This window comes from Chenopodium album, chromosome 14 (assembly GCF_948465745.1).
Source record: "Chenopodium album chromosome 14, dcCheAlbu1.1, whole genome shotgun sequence".
Taxonomy (NCBI): domain Eukaryota; kingdom Viridiplantae; phylum Streptophyta; class Magnoliopsida; order Caryophyllales; family Amaranthaceae; genus Chenopodium; species Chenopodium album.
Window position 1 is genome coordinate 37,985,595 of NC_137847.1, and position 17,071 is coordinate 38,002,665.

Consider the following 17,071-nt stretch of genomic DNA (forward strand, 5'->3'; position numbering starts at 1 on the left):
CGTCATTCATGAAATGAAAAATAAATAAATAAATAAAAAATAATAATTATAATCTCATCTTTAGAGCATTTGCCCAAAATAATCCCACACTAAATGAAGCCCGTGTGATGCGGAGTTTGTTTGAATTTTTAAAAATATATATATATTTATGTGCTAAAATTTGTTATATATTTAGATAAAATTCCTGATATCAAAAGGTAATATATTATATTTAATTAATTTAAATTGGGAAATCTCATTCGCCAATTTTGCTTACGTGTCATTTAAATTATTTATTTCTAAAAGAATTTAATAATCTCGTATTTAATTGGTTACCACTAAAATTTATTATCCTACATGGCGTGCTGAAAAAATTAAATCCTACGACTATAAACTCGGGAAAAAACTTCCCTTTATATATATACTAGTTTTGTGCCCCGTGCGATGCCCGGGTTATTTATTGAATATTAACATAAATTTTAAAACATATCATTAATACAAAATTAGTTAGAAATTGATGTGCTTTTGTGACGGTTTGGTATCTAGTAGGCATGTAATGACTAATACTAACATTGGTGGAAATGTTCGATTTAATACATTAAAAAGAATAAAAAAAAATTAGTATAAAATAAATTAAATTAAATAAATGTTCAAAACCCGTTGGGTTGACCTAAATCCAAAACTTTGGGCAAGGATTGAACATTTCTTTACTCTTAACCTAAAGTGACCCAATCCGAGATGACTCATGACCCGACCCTAATTGACATAAAAAAAAAAAAAAATTTAACCGATTAGTATATATTATTAATGGATGTTTTACACTTTGAACTACTTCCTTTGTTCCAAAAAATATTATGATATAAAAAAGTATTATTAATCCGAGATGAAGCCCGTGCGATGCACAGTTTATTTGAATATTTTAAAATAATTTTTTTATATATATAAAATTTGTTATATATTTAGATAAAATTCCTGATATCAAAAGATAATATTTTATATTTAAATATTTAATTAATTTAAATTGGGAAATCTCATTCACCAATTTTGCTTACGTGTCATTTATATTATTTAATTCTAAAAGAAATTAATAATCTCGTATTTAATAGGCTACCACTAAAATTTATTATCCTACATGGCGCGCTGAAAAAATTAAATCCTACGTGGCTCTCTAAAAACTCGGGAAAAAACTCCCCTTTATATATATATATATATATATATATATATATATATATATATATATATATATATATATATATATATATATATATATATATATATATATATATATATATATATATATATATATATATATATATATATATATATATATAAGATTTGGGTTAATTTTAAATAATCCAAAATTTATACTCAATCCGCTCATAATGGTCTCGAGTGACTGATAACCGGTTGAAGAGGTAAATTTTTTTTTTAATTAAGTTTAACATACACGTGTCACAACTTGATTTGTCCAAAATTAAAAAAATAATTAATCAAAGAAAAAAGTAGGAAAATTTGACATTTGCTACAGTGAAAAAACCTTGTGTCACATTTGCTACCTGTTTAATATTTTACTAGATTAATCCCGTGCGATGCACGGTTTTAAAATAAGAATTGAATTATAGACTTTTAACACGTCCTGAAAAGAAAATAACTTCCTCATTTTTCCTAACTAATTTCTAATTAAATATGAATATACAATTCCCAAAAGTGCATAATTTTCATATTTAATTAAGAAATTTTAATTAAATTATATTATTAACTATTGTTAACAACTCGTAAATAACTAAATAGCATAATATGTGTAGAAAACCCAAAATTTAAAATTTAAAAATTCAAATGGAATATATTTTCAAAGCTATGTTAAGTAGGGTACGTAGCTTAAAAAAGGAAAAAAAAATGACATCATCCTTGTATTTTGGAGGGAAAAAATTAAATAAAAAAGTGACACGTAGGCAATGATGACATCAGCGGTTGTTATTTTATAATATGTAGATAGATTTTAAAAAACTACCACTTAAATCCCAAAAATATACTTCCTCCGTTTTTTTTTTTTTTAGTTGACACCATTGAGTTTGGCACACAATTTAAGACAAGGAGAGAGAGTGCAAAAAGAGAGGGGTATTGCATGTCTTTTTTATGCTAATTAAAAAAGTGAATGGGGTTCCTTTTTACTAAATCTGGCGGTGGTACTGCATTTTGAGGAAGGTGCTAAAATATTTTGTAGTTTTACTCCAAACTTTTTCATGAAAATTTAAATTTTCACATTTACTTTACAACTTTACAATTCAAAATTGAGGGGATATTTTTGCCTACTATAAAAGCAGTACAATAACATTAAATTTCCTCCCCAAAAACTACTCCAAAAAAAATTACTCACACCCTTTGCAATTACTGACTACTTCACAGCACACACATGCACACATTCAGGTCCAATCTTCGTGAAGATGTTGATACTACAAATGTCATAGGGGAGGAATTTTCGGTTGAAGAATTGCAAGAACTTGAAGCTGCTACACAGTTGCCAGAAGGGGATGCTGCTTCCCAGAGTGATAATGATGAGGTATGGTTTTGTAGTGAAGCTGAAACTGATAGTGATGATGATAATGATCTGTATACAAATGAAACAGAGTTGCATGTTAATGAAGGTAATCCCAACTTAGCTAATAAAAAGGCATAAATGACCAATAAAAAAAGAACTCATTTAGCACAGAGACTTTTGGCATTAAGTACTGATTGGGATATAAAAAGAGGTGGACTTAAACAATGTCAGAACGAGTTCAATCTTAGTAGATCAACTGTATGTAGAATGTGGAGAGTCATAAGAGAACAAGGGAAAATGGTATTGACCTGATTAATGTTCAACATAAAAAAACAGGTAGAGTAGGTAGAAAACAAAGAGACTTTGATACTGAAATTTTACTTGCAATCAGCCATAAACAAAGAACCACCCTTAGAAGCTTTGCAGTAGCATTAGAATGTTGTGTTTCCACTGTCTATAAGCTGCTCAAAAGGGGATAATCAGGTCACATACCAACTCTATTAGGCCTACAGTTTCAGCTGCACACAAAATACAGAGATTGAAATGGATATTGGGTCTCACTCTTCCTAGATCAGTCACTCAGCAATCAACATTTGTGAATTTATCCAATTTTGTGCACATTGACGAGAAGTGGTTTTTTTATGAGCAAGCACACCCAAAGGTATTACCTACTTGCAGAAGAAGAAGGAGAACAAGAGCCATATAGACATGTGCAGTCCAAAAACTTCACTAAGAAGGTCATGTTTTTAGCAGGGGTTGGATCACCGCTTTTTTAACACAATGGGGAAGTCACTTTAGTGGAAAATTAGGGATTTGGGAATTCACAGAGGAAGTAGCAGCCATTAGATCAAGCAAGAACAGGGAGAAAAGGACTATTGAAACCAAACCAACACAATCTATCACCAAGGTTGTCATTAGAAGGAAGATGATTGATGAATTATTACCAGCAAATAGAGCCAAGTGGCCAAGTAATGCATGCAAGACAATTTGGATACAACAAGATAATGCGAGGCCACATATATCCCCTAATGATGCTGAATTTTTAGAAGAAGCAAACAAATATGGGTTAAGTATTATAGGGAATATTTCAAGCATTATGATCCCAAACTTGAACCCCACTGTGATCATACACTAAAGTATGGTGGCGTTCTAAAGGGAAAGAAAAGATAGCAAAAGAGTCGCCAACAAGTTTTAGGAACTTGTAAACCCAAAAGACAATCCAAAAGGACCATCAACTCCATAAGGTCTTGAACCAAACAGGGTTCGGGGATGAGGGTACGAATCCAACCTACAAAAGAAAGGACCCGCCCTATAAAATAGGCCTCTACTTTGTTCTGCTCGTATTCATGTGCGCTTTTCGAATAACATACAAACATTAGGTTAAACCTAACCTGTTTAATCTATGTTGGTTGAATATTAATGCACAAATAAAACTATTATTGGCGATCACTTGAGTTAAAATCACATTAGCCTAAACCAAATTAATAATTATCTTATTAAGCGTGATTTCAAGTACAAATTCCCTTTAGCAAGCATAAAAGGTGTGATCAAGCAATAACAATAAAATATAAATAATATCAAGCAACATAATAATAAACATAATAATAATCATAATATCATGATAAGGTATAATAAAGCTTAATAATAATAGCAAGATCCTAGGCATGATACTAACAAGATTAATAACAAATCCTAGCAAGTCACTAAGCAATAAAGATCAAAGCTTTAAACCTAACATGGCACTAACATGCTATCACAATATTAGAAAAGAGTAAAAGCACCCTAAACATGACACTAGAAAGCATTAAAAATATCCTAACATGATACTAGGAATTAAACAATAATAAACATGCTTTCTACATTGAAAGAGAGTAATAAGATTACATACTTTGAAGCCTCGTACCTCTTTCTAATAACAAAATACACAAGTTAGTAAACTTCAATGAAAATAATAAAGAATAATTAAAGAATTAAATCAAATAATTGAAAGAAAGAGTTAAAAAGTTTAGACTGGATTTGGGACCAAACCCTCAGAAAATATCAAACCTTGCACATCTAGGGCGAAGGCAACTTCGAACTTGGCTAGGTGATTCTAAGTCTTGTGAATGCAGAATATTGTATTTTGTAAAAGGTTGGTTTAGAAAGAGAGAGAAGAAAAGAATTAAGTAATTCTTGAGAGAGAAAATAAGCTATATTGCTTAGAGAGAGAATAGAGAGAATTGATAGTAAGAATTGATGATGAGAGTTGATGATTAAAAACAGAGGTTTGAGACCCTATTTATAAGGAAAAAAGTCCGGAAAATCATAGAATTTGATAAGGAATAAAACTACACGCTGTCGCCAGGAATTGACTCTGTCGCGACGCGACAGGGTCTGTCGTTTGGCGACAACCTGTATTAGCGCGTTTTTTCCACGCGGAATTCGATCTTTAATCAACTTGATCTACGGAATCCGTACAGAAGATAAAATACGTATTTTTAAGATAATAATAATAATAAAATAATGTTTTATTCCAAATAAAAGTCCGTTTTAAAATAAATAATTATTAAATCTAACAATATTAGAACTAAAAAGAACCTTCTAGAAACTTCTAGAAAAATTATAATTAATCTTAATAATTTTAGGAATAATAATTAACATTGGGCCCTCCTCTAGATCATTGGGCTGTATGTAAATAACTAACCGGGCCCAATTTAGTATTTTGGCCATAACTTTCTCAATATTCATCGGAATTAGGCTTATAATATATCGTTGGAAAGGTCTTTTCGAGCCCCATCCAACTACACTATTATTAGACCTTAATTATGGACCAAATTAAACTGGTTTGGCTATTTTCAAATAAATAGAGTTATTTTCAAAAACAGAGAGAATAAAATTTTAATAAAACTAAACCGCAACACTTGACTTTCAACCACTTTCACCTCATTCGATTATGGTTCGGCGTGAAAGGCGTTCATCACTGGGTTTGGTTTTGGGGAGACACAAATGGGTGTCTACAGAAGCCCCCACTTTGACTGAGTTTGGAGAAACTTAGGTTTCGAAAACGAAAGTCAAAGTATCGATAGGGACGGAGAATGATTCAAAACGTTCTGCGATTCCAAATCATTCTTATAACGCCGATACCTGTAAAACAATGTTAGTTAAACAGATAAAAGAGTTAAGAAACGCGTATCTTGCACCGTCGAGCACACGTCTCTGGGGGTAACCATTTTTGTTGCATTTTGTTGTTTGTGACAACCTCCATAGTGCCTCGTGAACGCCATCGTTGAAGATAACCATATGTTGTCGTCTTCAATACTCTTGGTGACAATCCTCCACAGTATTTCGGGAACATCGCCGTGTGCGGCCGCACACTCCCTTTGTGCGCCCGCACATAGCTGGGTTTCCTCCCCTTCTTCTCTTCGTCCTAGCTCAAGTGGTGCACGCATCCAGGATGATGATGATGGAGGACAAAGTGGGCAGAAACTTTCTTAAATTTCTTGAAGAATTAAAGCCATGAATAAGGCATAAACAAAGCCTTGAAGCTCGCCCCTTGGATCCACCTTTGACTTGGAACTTCTTGCACCTTCTTTAGAATTTAAAAACCAAAAGAAGCAAAAGGGTGATCAATCCTTAACACCACAATCAAGAAATTACCAAACAAAAACAACACCCCCAAGCTTACTTGAAGCTATACTCACAAAAATATATACAAAAAGCGTACACGCTTCTCCCCCAAGCTTAAATGGAGCATTGTCCTCAATGCTTAGTAGGAGAAAAGAATACATCAAAATATTTTTGAATTTCTCACTTTTCATTTGTTTTTTTTTTTTTTTTGTTTTTATATTGTAATTGCAAAGTCCTTGCCTTTTTTAACTTTGGACGGCTTTTACAACTTTTGCACTTATTTGTCCATGCCTTTTATAATAAAGGACGGCTTTTACTCATACTCATTTGCCATTATTCACAAAGAAATCATAACACAATCTCGCTTTCATAAAAACCAAAATTCCAACTTAACCACCACAAACTTCATCTCAAATGATCATATTGCTTCACAAAAATCAAGAAAGGTAGAAAATGAAACAAAAGGTCAAATAACTAAAGATGTGGCTTGAAAAGAAGGGATAAGGCTCAAATGGTTGCAAGAAGGCAAATGTAAACCCAAAATAAAAGAAAATAACAAAATATAGGAAAAATGAAAAATACCACCCCGAAAAATGTGCCTTTGTCCTTCCTAGATAGTTCGGTCTCGTGTTTGAGAATCATACATCAAGCTTTATTAGATTAGGTTTGCATAGTTAAGGATCCACGCCGCTCATACAAGGAATGTTGAAGGCTAGAAAAACAAGTAACCTCACAAGGTTGTGGCAAAAACTCACCAATGGTGTCAAATCAACTATAGGAAGCAACTACCAACATACCACAAACAAGTAGAATCCGGCTTCATGATCCTCCTAGTTCAAACCAACTACCCTAGCATACACTATCCTAGAGTCAACCGAACATAATCTCAAACCGTGCATACCTTTACAACCTAGGAAGAAAGTCATGCAAAAGACAAGTCCAATGTACAAGGTTCATCTCAAAAGAAAAGAAATGAAAAATAATGCCTCAAAATCACATCAAAAATAAAAAGAAAAATAAAAGAAAGTAAGAGAAAAAAGGTAAAATAAAAGAGAGTAAAAGAAAAGAAATGGAGACATAGGAAGGGAAAACATAGGAGAAAAGCATGCAAAGGACTAGAAAGCATGTTAAGCACATAAAAATCCCAATCGACAAACAAGTGATCGATAGACAACAAAGTCACCGATCCCAAACACATTACGTGTTAACAAGCATCCATCCTCGAACCATTCAACTTCTCCTAAACTAATCCTATTCTATGCAACCAAGGAAAATAAAGAGAAAAATAAGAAAGGTCTCACCGGGATTCCAAGCATAGCAAAAATAAACGAAGCAATAAGAAACCACCTCGTAGCATTCCATATCCATAAGCTCTTCAAGGAACCAAGTGAGAAAAAAGAAATAAAAGAAACTATGAACAAAGAAAATGGTTAGTAACTTCAAAACAAATAAAAGAAAACAACAAATAAAAGAAAATAAACAAAGCAAGAAGTATATACAACTAAAGGAAATAAAAGCTAAACTAAATCAAAGAGTAAAAAGAATAAAAGAAAGGAAACTAAAGAAGCAAGAAAGTAACTAAACAAACTAAAGAACTAAACTAAACTACAAGATTTGGATTCAAGGGATTTTGATGGTGAATGGTGAGTGAGGAGTGTGTACAAGTGAGGAGGGTTTGAGAGAGAGAGCGTGAGGTAGGAGATGAGGAATGAGGGAATGAATGAAAGAAGAAGGAAGAAGAAATAAAAGGGAACGGCTACAGGGGGTGTGCGGCCGCACTTGTAGCTTGTGCGCCCGCACACGCAAGGTGTGCGCCCGCACACACCTGATGTGCGGCCGCACCTTGCTGTGCTTCTCCGTTCTTTCTTTTCCTCTTATTTTTGATACTCACTGACCACTTGGGTGCGCACATGAATCATGATGGTGATGAGGAACACCATAGGCAGTAGCTAAAAACATTTTTAAAGAGCTCAAAGTTAAAGATTCATGTGCTCACCACAAAAACTCACTAAGTATCAACTTCCTCCAACCTTTAAAACATGAAATTCCTATCTTACCTCTCTAAAATTCTTACCCCTTTTACCTCAAATTTCGATTGGAATCGAACAAAATATGATATGCGCCACGAACACCTTCCATTCACCATGCATTCTTGAAGAAATCCAATCTCGCAAAGTTCATCCTAAAAAAAAAATCCAAACAAGTAGAAAAGTGAAAGCAAAGAAAAAGTAATAAAAGAAACAAAAATAAGAAAACTCAAAAATCAAAAAGAAAAGTTAGAATCTCCGGGTTGCCTCCCGGGAAGCGCTTGCTTAAGGTCCTAAGCTCGACCCTTCCTCCAAATCATGGAGGGTCAAAGAACACCACCTTCTTCATGGTAGTAGAAAGAACAAATTCCTCTTCAACTTCTAGCAACTTCTCGTTGTTGCTTGATAAGCTTTCATGCAAAGACCTTTCAAATGCGAGCTTTTCTTTCCTCAACTTCATTCTCTTTCTCTTTTTCTTAGAAGCTCGGGCTCTTTTCTTTGCCTTGTTTTTCTTTGTAAATGGTCCTTCACCATCTAAACTCATAGAAACATCACCTTCATCTTGAGGATGGAGTTCAAACCAATGAGGAATATCAACTTCCTCCTCGTCCATAAGCTTGGGAATCATTACTTTATCTTCACTAACCTTCTTGCAATCACAACTCAAAAGCACATCATCATAATTCTCAAGAAAATCGGTATGTGAAGAATCAATTGTGCATGCATCATCAATAGGGCGAGGGGAATTAACACACATAATTCCTTTTACAAGGGACAAAGACTCATGTGTTGGTTTCAAATCAAAACTTTCCTCATTCTTACCAATTCTCAAGGTAATACGACCTCTCTTAACATCTATCAAGGCTCCCGAGGTGGCTAAGAAAGGCCTTCCTAAGATGATAGGGATATGTTCATCTTCCGCAATCTCAAGCACAATGAAATCAACGGGAATGGTGAACTCTCCTATCTTGAGAGGAACATCCTCAACTCTCCCCTTAGGAAACTTGATAGACCGATCGGCCAATTGAAGGGTCATATTGGATGGAAGGAGTTCACCTAGCTTAAGTTTCTTAAAGACGGAATAAGGCATGATACTAACACTAGCACCAAGATCACAAAGAGCATTTTGGAACAATTTTCCTTTGATTTTGCAAGGTACGGAGAAATTTCCGGGATCCTTCAATTTTTGGGGTAAGTCGTTTTGAAAAAAAGCACTAAAGCACTCCCCTAGATTCACCGGTTCCACCAAATTGCAATCTCTCTTACCGCTCAAAATTTCCTTAAGAAACTTAGCATAGTTTGGCATTTGTTCTACAACATCGGTAAAAGGAAGAGTAAGATGAAGTTGCTTAAGCATGTCGATGAATTTCCCAAATTGCTCATCCAATTTATGCCTATTGTGCTTTTGGGGGTAAGGAAGTCTAGGTTTATAAACCTCATCTTGCTTTCGCTCTTTCTCCTTAGGCTTATCATTGGAATCCTCACTCATCTTGCTAGGCTCTTCATTCTTATTCTCTTCACTCAAAACATTCTCTTTTTCACTCTCCTTACTCTTCTTAGGAACACTCTCTTTAAGGACCTTACCACTCCTAGTGGTCATAGCACACATTGGTTCCCTAGAATCAACTTCTTGTGAAGGTAAAGGAGATGGACTAGCACAATCTTTCAAAGGGTTGGCTAGTTGAACAATTTGGTTCTCAAGCATCTTTCCATGAGTAAATAGGACCTCAAACATTTTATTACAAGACAATGTGAATTCATTCAACATCTTAGATTGATCCATCATGAAATTTTCTAGCTTATTCAATTGGGATTGTTGAGTAAAGAAATCATCACCTTGGCTTTGAGTCTTTGGAGTGATTTGGGGTGGGGTATCTCTTTGAACATCATTTTGAAAATTTCCCCTACCTTGATTACTCCAATTACCCTTACCATGATTTTGGCTGAAATTTTGATTATGGTTACCATAACCTTGGTTATGATCCCCATATTCTTGGCCATAGCTTTGATCATTACAACAAAAGTTGTTATGGTTACCACAAAATTCTTGGGTCACACGGTTACCATTACCACTCTTTTGGTTGTAATTATCATAGCTCCCATTATTGTGATAATTCCTATTCCCAACAATCTTTTGAGCATTAAATCTAGGTCCAAAATCATTATTATCATCACAATTCACATGCACATTCTCATATCCATCATATCTATCACAAGGAACATTGGAGCAATTAGAAGCATCATGATCATCCTTCCCACACATATCACAAACCAAGCATTCTCTAATCATGCAACAAGAAGCAAAAGGAGGGTTAGAGTAGGAAGATGTACCTCTCCCCTTAAATTGGGATGGAAGACTAGAAGCTTGTGAAGGACTCTTGAGCTTGTTCTTGAGAGAATTCTTCTCCTTTCCTAACTCCGAGACCATTGTGGACAATTCGTTGATGACATAAGATTGATCGGTTGAGCAACTTGTGCTTGCCGATTCCCTCTCTACATCATGCCAATCCATGTAATTCCTTACCACATCATCTATTACATCCACAACCTCTTCTTCCGTCTTGTTCATGATTGGCCCTCCGGCTCCGGCATCTAGGCTCGATCTACCTTGAAAGCTCAAACCTCTATAGAAGATTTGGATCACTTGATATGTTGGAATTCCGTGGTGAGGGCATTCCCTTTGGTAGTCCTTGTATCTCTCCCATGCTTCATAGAGATTCTCTCTAGGTAATTGCTTAAAACTTTGGATTAAGGCTCTAGCCTCCGCCGTCTTCTTTGGTGGGTAGAAACGGGACAAGAAAGCCTTTGTGACATCATCCCATGTCTTCAAGGAATTGGGCTTCACTTCTTTGTCTAGCCATTCCAAAGATCTTCCTATGAGAGAGAAAGGGAACAACTTAAGGCGGATAAACTCTTGAGAAACTCCATTGACATTGATAGTGTTGCAATATTTTTCAAACTCCTTAAGATGGTTCAATGGGCTCTCGTTCTTTGCCCCACTATATTGTCTCCTCTCAATTAGGGTGATCATTGCCGGCCTAATTTCAAAATCACTTGCCGGTGTTGTAGGTGGAGCTATGCCGCATTCATACCTATAAGCACCGGGCACTCCAAGTTCCTTCAAGGCAACTCTTGAATTACTTCCCATGGCTAGGGATCTAAGCACACAAAACTCAAAGAAAATGTTAGTAGCACGGCTACAAGTGTAGCCTAAAGTGTAAAATCTTTTTGTATTTTGCAAATAAAGTGGAATAGACTCAACAACAACATGCATTCAAAGCACCATTCCCTGGCAACGGCGCCATTTTGATGGGAAGGAGAACGGTAGGTCGTTGGGCTACCACCCCACCCTATCAAACAAAATTTGTAACTTAACTAACCCCTATTTAGCGTAGTGGCAAGTCAAGGTCGAACCCAAGGGAATGGATATCAAGTGCACGATGTCTAAATCAAGCTATTTCGGAATCAAGAAGGGGTTTGAGGTAGAACTAAAGCTAAACTAGGTAATGCAAACTTGTATAAAATCAATCTAAGACACTAGGGCAATGGATCCACATGCAATCATAATGGAAACGGTAATTTGGGAGGTCAAACCGACTAAGTCAAGCGATATGAAGGAAAATCATCATGTATCCAAAAGAGCATACTAAGATGGTTCACCTAGAGGTCTAACTAGCATCAACTACGCTAAACACTACCTAGGGAACGTCACAAAGCACCTCAATCGTGAAATTGCAAGTTCACTAATCAATGGTCCGTATCATAGCAAGCTTACAATGCAATCTAGTGTATTAATCAAAGATGGCCAAACCTTAATTAATCACACACATGCACATGAAAGATCAACCAAATTTAATCATATCATCAACTCCATCAATTATCCCCAAATTACACTATTCCATCATTCATACATGCTTCACCATCTCCCTAGCTAGGAAACTACTCACTAGCCATAGAAATGGAGATCAAAACTACAACATTCATCAAATTCATTATCAACATGCTTGAATTCAAAGATTAAACCAACAATCAATCAAAATCAATCAAAATTCAATCAATAACCAAATCAATCATCAACAATATGAAAAACTAATGAAATCAACTAAAATCAAACTTGTATTGAAATCAAGAAGAAGATCCTTACAAAACTTTAATCCAAAGATCAAATACAATGAGGAATCCTTGAGCAATCACCAAAAATCATGAGTTTCTCTCTCTAGTTCTTGAGTTTCTCTCTCTAAAATTCTCCCAAAAACTAACTATCAAATTCAATCTAAAAACTAAAAACTTCCTTTTTTTAAAAAAATAGGTAGAAATAACTATATATACAAGGAGGAGGTCGGTAATGACGCCCAAAAATAGACCCTCATAAGTGCGGGCGCTCGGAGGAGGGAGAAAGGCGCGCACGGGACACACCCAGGAATGTGCGCCCGCACGCACCTGGTGTGCGGCCGCACACGACCAATGTGCGGCCGCACACTCCCTTTGTGCGCCCGCACATAGCTGGGTTTCCTCCCCTTCTTCTCTTCGTCCTAGCTCAAGTGGTGCACGCATCCAGGATGATGATGATGGAGGACAAAGTGGGCAGAAACTTTCTTAAATTTCTTGAAGAATTAAAGCCATGAATAAGGCATAAACAAAGCCTTGAAGCTCGCCCCTTGGATCCACCTTTGACTTGGAACTTCTTGCACCTTCTTTAGGCATAAAAGCAATGAAAACTCGTAGAGAGGAGGCTCGGGAATTCTTGGACAATCAATTACCACCTACAAGCAAAAGATAAAAAGCAAGTAAAAGAGAAAAATAACAAGTAAACTAGAAAAAGACATGAAAAAGAGAAACTAACTACAAAAAGCATAAAATGAAGAAAACAAGAATAAAACTAAGGAAAACTAAAGAAAAGAGAGATAAAATGAAATAAAAATCATCCAAAAAGGAACCAAATGAGTGCCAAAAATGTCACTCATCAGAAAATAACTGTATGTCGTCATCTTCAGGGTTGTGGCCGTACGTCGCCACGGCAGTGCATCGCCGCTATAGACAATCTCTTCTTTACCTTGAGGGACCGTCGAAGGTGACCTTGCTTCGCCATCTTCAAAATTTGTGACATTATCTCGCCACGGCCGTATTTCGCCACTAGACAACTCCTCTCTATGTTGGGACATCGCCAAAGAATCATTCTGCATATTGACCCTTTATATATTTATTATTGTTTTTTGTTTGTTCCAATGCTTCGGTGCTTCTGTCTTTGTAAACCATTATTTCGGTGCTTCTATCAAACCATTATTTTGGTGCTTCTATTGAACCATTATTTCGGTGCTTCTATTGAACCATTATTTCGGTGCTTCTATTGAACCATTATTTCGGTGCCTTGTTATGAGCCAATACTTAGGCGCTTTAAGTTAAGTGAGACGATCTTTCATCAAGTCGATCACTTAATGCAATCGCAATCAAGCTGATTAAATCATGTCAATTTTGCTTAAAAGGGCTCACTGGCGTACCAAGGAACCCAAACTTCTGCACTAGGTCCATATGACCACATCATGAAGCCACGTGACCTGTCGCCACACCAGCGCAAGCCAAAACCTATTGTCGCCGCGATATCGTTCTGTCGCTAGGCGACAAACCTTGTCTTTTTCATTTCTACCGCTGCTGCTGCTATTCATTGCTCGGTTTCGCTCCGAACTTTCAATTTGGTCGTTTCCTTACGACCAAATATGCTCAAATCTTTTGGAAATTAAAGCTCTTCATAATTTTGCTCAAACTTCTCTTATCTTGGAAGAATCTCATATATCTATATTCGCGGTTTTTTTAGAAAAAATCCGGGAATATTCTTGCTCGCTGGAATGTACCTGCATCTATATTTTGGACTATAGGACTTTGCTAATCTTTTATTATCTTAGGGTTGACTTAAGGCTTAGTGTTGCTTGACTCATTGATTTGACATGACTCGACTCAAATCGTTTGACACATGTGTTAGACTCCGCTCGATGTGATATGACACAACATGACTCAATGAACATGACTCGTGTGTGATGTGCAAAAAAAAGCAAAAATTTTCCGTCATTTTTGTGGAGGGTACCGACTTTCTCCCGAAAAAGAAAGAAGCAAAAAAGAATCGAAGTGTTTGATGGTGCATGTTGAATGAGCTTAATCAAGTATATGAATTTGATGCTATCTCTCAAGGTGCAAGGATTAATTCCTCCTAAGCTATCTTAGTTGACTCGATTATGAAAGTATTTAGGTAACTTAGGCACAGAGGCTAAGCACTTCATACTTTGATACAATGATGATTATAAGTGATGAGTGATGTGTGATATGATAAAGCATGCTTCAACATTATGTTAAGATTTCATGACAAAAGGTTCCTAATTGGAAGTATATTTGGTCATGTATCCGTGATGTGTGTGAAAGTGACACTAAGGTTAGGCTGCAAAGGCTAACGGTGTGGAAAAGTATTATTTGATAAGAATCAAATAATGATGACTCTTAGGCTAGGTAGGCTAATGATGTAAGGATCAAGCCCCCAAGTCTAGCTCTAAATGAATAGGGATGAGCATTGGAGATCCCTTGACATGATCATGGTGTGAGTGTGTGAATGTGAAAATGAATGCATTTTTATTATGGCCGCACCTCATTGTGAGGTTGCCTACGTATCCGTTAAGAATCAGGCCAAACGTAGCTCTAGCCGAACCTCGCACAAGTGTGTGTATACCTCAAAAAGGTCTTTTTAAGGGTTGTAACGTGGTTAGGCTAAAGGTTAGAGAAGAAGGGGATAAAGGCTCAAGACCCTAGATAAGCCCCCAAGGTGTGCAACCTTGCTTTTGAATCTTTGTATTTTTTATGCTTGAGGTTTCTCATTTTTGAGCTCTCTTTCTTTTTTTTGTTTTTTGCTCTTCTTTTATTTTGCTTTTGCATTTTATTTTTATAAGTGTGGACAATCCCGATCATGCGGTCTATCACTCACTTGGCATTCATGTTTCTCAGGCATGGTACCGAGCACTCGATAAGAAACGCAATCTGAGACATGTTCTTATCAAAGATATTTTTGTATCAAAGACATTGGAACACTTGCCCTTTTGTACACTTTTATTCATTTACTTATTTTTATTTTATTCTTTTGAGATCACTCAAGCTTTCATATTTGGAACTTTCATAAGTTACACACCATCCCATTCCAAGGTTAGGTAGATATGGGTTGAAAAATGAAAGGTCTATCGTTAGACAAGGCTCAAAGTGGTTTTTCAAGAAAGGGATTATATATTTGAAGGGTGAAAGGTAATATGATATGGTTACAAGGGGTGTCTCAAATCATTGGTATACCTTGTGCTTAATTCGGTGATTTTTTTTTTTTTTTTTTTTTTTTTTGTGAATAATGCAATGCAATGATCATATGCAAGAAATAAAATGCTCATTTTATTAAAAGGTAAAAAAAACCTATGGAATAAATCTAAGAAAGACAAAGGGTGCCTATGCTAGACTTATGGGGGAAGGGTTTGAAAAAAGAAATAGAAAAAGAGGTCATGAAATCTTGGTAAGAAGCTTGCCTTGTATTTTGTCTCATCATTACTCTTTTTCCTTTTCAATCATATGACTCAAACTCGATTCAACATGCATAGATGGAAAGAGATCATGAAAGAATGATATGTATGGAGAAAGTATGTGGAGAGTGGGAAGATGATGGAGATGGAGAAATATGGAAGAATTAGGAATAGAATGGACCCCCAACTCAAATGACGGAAAAACGACTCATGCATGAACCTAAGACATGGTCATGGTGACATATACAAAGTGCGTGCTAAGACTAGTGAGTTTAGGTGACATGTTAAGACTTGTGTCATGACCATGTGGCTAGACTATGTGACTAGACTTAAGCAAAGACTAAGTTAAGACTTCACGTATGTGCATTAAACTGGACAGGCTGTTGTATTTTAGTCATAACTTTTTATCTGTGACTCTGATTGGGACGAAACCAATGCCAAATTAAAGATAAAACTCGGGGCTACAGATCCATAGGTTATACGACTCGTGGCTCTTCCTAGAACTCCGGCTATGACCAAAACAAGTTGACGCATGTGCAGTATACGGGAATAAAAATCCGGGTTGACTAAAATGAATTATGACTCAATTTTAGGCTTGTTCATTAGTTCAAATTAATTGATTAATTAATTAAACAAAGTCCTTTAGTCATTGGTTAGATTATTTAGACTTATTTACAAACACAAGTCAAACCAAACGGTTAGTTTAGTCACATATAAGCTATACACAAGCAAATAATGCACAAGTAGTTCACATAGTCACAATATGATGCAATGAGTTTGCAACCTAACCATGGCTCTAGTTCTCTTAAGTTCAAGGATATGGGTTAAGTCAAAAAGGTCCATGGTTATGAATCCGTATGCATTGCACACAAGCCTACCGTGAGGGTTGGTGCGAATGGACGGGACCCCGCGAGTTCGTGATGAAATCGAACTCGACTCCATGGTTTGGTGGATTCACAAACTTTGCACGTACCCGTTGTTGCACATATAGTGGATATTCAATTGGGCAGGTGAAGCAGGAACCCCCAGAGGGTTATGTCCATATATAGAACACATATGGGTTCAGAAAAGTGAGAAAATGACTCAATCAATAAGTAGAATCGAGCCAACAGTACTAGATATGGTCAAAACAAGAAGGCAGATCCCTGGCTCGGTACTGGAAGAACTTGGCGCCAGACTACAGGGACTGTCGCCGCAAAAAAGCCTCTGTCGCCAAGCGACAGAACTGTCGCCAGGCGACAGAAACTTTTTACGGGCGACAAGCCCTGTTTTCTAGACGCTAGTTCCTACATGCCTTGGCAAGTTTCTGTGTTCTTAGAATTTTCCAGATTTCGCATCGTTTTTTCGATTCTAGTCATGAATGATATTTCTCAAATTTCCTT

General features: G+C 36.1%; 1 non-coding gene across 1 annotated transcript; it reads left to right on the plus strand.

Moving 5' to 3' along the window:
- The first annotated feature begins 10,808 nt into the window (after window positions 1-10,808).
- On the plus strand, window positions 10,809-10,914 carry LOC145580461 (small nucleolar RNA R71). Its single transcript, XR_014099497.1, has one exon. It is a non-coding gene; the product is annotated as a small nucleolar RNA R71 (small nucleolar RNA).
- The last annotated feature ends 6,157 nt before the right edge of the window (window positions 10,915-17,071 follow it).